Source organism: Panthera onca, chromosome D1 (assembly GCF_046562875.1).
Source record: "Panthera onca isolate mPanOnc1 chromosome D1, mPanOnc1 haplotype 2, whole genome shotgun sequence".
NCBI classification, from domain to species: Eukaryota; Metazoa; Chordata; class Mammalia; order Carnivora; family Felidae; genus Panthera; species Panthera onca.
Window position 1 is genome coordinate 22,225,081 of NC_138348.1, and position 2,875 is coordinate 22,227,955.

Genomic DNA, 2,875 nt, shown 5'->3' on the forward strand with positions numbered 1-2,875 from the left:
GCCACACTTCTATCAGACATTTTAGATTTTAAATCAAAACTGTCACAAAGAGACCAAGAAGTCATCATACAATGAAAAATAATTCACCGTCAAAAATATATAATGGCCCCCTTCCTCCTTTCTCCACTACCTCCTGCAGCTGCTTGTGTGGGATCAGCTGGCCATGGCCTGGGCAGTGGAACAGGCAGGTGTTCCCTGCACCCAAGTAGGGCTATGGTACAGGCCTGGGACATGGACAAGTCTGCCCACAACCTGATGTGGCCCCACCATGCCAAGCCATCCTCTGCCCATACACCTGGAGCAGCTGTGCCAGCTGGGAGTTCTTTAATGTAAGCTTGTTGCTGACATATATAAGAATTAACCAGAATAACAAAATATTCAAAAAGAGAGAAACTACTACTGGATAGACATAATAACCATATTCAAGGATAAATTACCAAATAATGAAGAAAAGATGAAGATATTCTACAAGGAGCATTTGTACCTCAACGATGAGATCTGCTACATCTTGGATGGCAGTGAGTACTTTGATGTGAGAGACAAAGAGGACAAGTGGATCCACATCTTCATGGAAAAAGGAGACATGATAACTCTTCCTGTGGGGATTTATCACCACTCCACACTGGATGAAAAGAACTAAGTGAAGGTCCTGTGTCTGATTGTGGGAGAACCAGTGTGGACAGCATACAACTGGCTAGACCAATTTGAGGCTGGAGGGGCAGTACATGAAAGTTTTAGCACAGACAGAGCAGTGGTGCTCCCAGGGCCTAGCTCACCCTCTGCCTTTGTGAATTTCCTGAACATGATCACAGTAGAGAACCTGTCCTCTCTCCTTGCTTTTATATTGGGGGACTAGGTGAACTTTTCGTTGCATGATTATTTGATCACAGTATGTTTTAAGGAAAGGAGATTTATTATAAAAGGGATTTTTACATGGAAGCAACTGTGGAAATGTGGACAAATCACATTAATTTTACCTTATTCAAGATCAGTGGTCACCAGTTCTGTATTTAACATACGCATTGGACTTTAACCCAAATGAGAGTCATCTCCCTGACTGTAAGCACTAAGGTGATCCATCCAGACCTGGTCCTTCTACTGTAGACAGATGTCAGTCTGTCTCCTGCCTGCCTTGTAAGAAGGCATCATAGTAGATTACAGGACTGGCCAGATAGAAGACACTTTTCTCCCCTGAGTGGGAGTGCTGTCAGGGTGAGCTCTCATATTCATTGGAGGGATACTCAGAATTGTTGATGCCATTTTCTTGTTCAAAATAAAGGAACTGCCTTAAGTTTATATAAAAAAGTTAATAACAACTACAAACATATACTCAACATCAGAGCACCTAAATACATAAAACAAATATTAACAGAAGAGGGAAAGGTAGATAACTATACAATAATAGTAGGGACTATAATACCTCACTTTCAACAATGGATAGATCTTCCAGATAGAAATTTACTAAGGAAATTGTGAACTTGAATAAAATTATAGACCAAATAGACCTTACAGACATAAACAGAACATTCCCATCAACAGCAGCAAAATATATATTCTATGCAAGCACCCATGGAACATTGGGTCACACAATAAGTCTTAACAAATTGAGACTTATTGGGTCACACAATAAGACTTAACCAATTGAGACACAAATCAAGTATCTTTTCTGACCACAATTGTATGAAACTAGAAATCAATAACAGGAAGAAAATTGGAAAATTCATAAATATATGGAAATATTAAACAACATGAAAATGAACACCCAACAGGTCACAGAATAAATCAAAAGAAAAATATAAAACCATCTTGAGACAAATAATAATGGGGAGACACAACATACCAAAACTTTTAGGATGCAGAAAAAGCGCCTAAATTACAAAAAAAAAAAAAAAAAAGGATCTCAAATAACCTAATTTTACACCTCAAGGAACTTGTAAAAGAAGAACAAACCAAATTGGCAAAAGGAAGAAAATAATAAAGTTTAGAGCAGAAATAAATAAAATAGAGATGAAAAAACAAATATAAAGGATTGACAGGATTTATTTGTTTTTTTTTAAAGATAAAACTAACAAACCTTTAGCTATATTAAGACAGAAGAGAGAAGACTCATTAATAAAATTATAAATGAAAGATGGAGACATTGTAACTTTTATTTCTGTTGGCACAGAAATAAAAAGGATCATAAGAAACTGCTATGGACAATTCAATTTGGAAGCATATTAAAAGTATTATACACCATGTTCAAGTGGGATTTATTCTCTGGGATGCAAGGATGGCTCAACATAGGCAAATTATTAAATGTGATACACCATATTAACAGAATGAAGGCTAAAAATCATATAATCATCTCAATAGATGAATAAACATAAAACATTATTTCATGATAAAAACTCCCAACGAATTAGTTATAGAAGGCATATACCTCAACATGATAAAGGTTATATATCACAAGCCCACAGCTAACCTCATCATACTCAATGGTGAATAGCTGAAAGTTTTTCCTTTAAGATCAGGAACAAGATAAGGATGCTCACTCACACAATTTCTACTCAACATACTACTGGAAATCCTAGCCAGGACAATTAGGTAAGCAGAAAGAAATAGAAGGCATCCATATCAGAAAGGAAGAAGTAAAGTTGTCTCTGTCTATAGATGACACAATTTTATATAGAAAACCCTATAGATTTCCCTGGGGGTGGGGGGGACTCTGTTAGAAGTAATAAACAAATTTAGTAAAGTTGCAGCGTACAAAACTAATATACAAAAATTAGTTCATTTCTGTACACTAATAATGAATTACCCAAAAAAGAAATTAAGAAAACAATCCCATTAATACTAGCATCCAAAAGAGTAAAATACTTGGAATTAAATTTCA

General features: G+C 36.0%; 1 pseudogene; it reads left to right on the forward strand.

Moving 5' to 3' along the window:
- Positions 1 to 213: 213 nt before the first annotated feature.
- Positions 214 to 791, forward strand: LOC132660661 (acireductone dioxygenase pseudogene; annotated as a pseudogene).
- Positions 792 to 2,875: the final 2,084 nt, after the last annotated feature.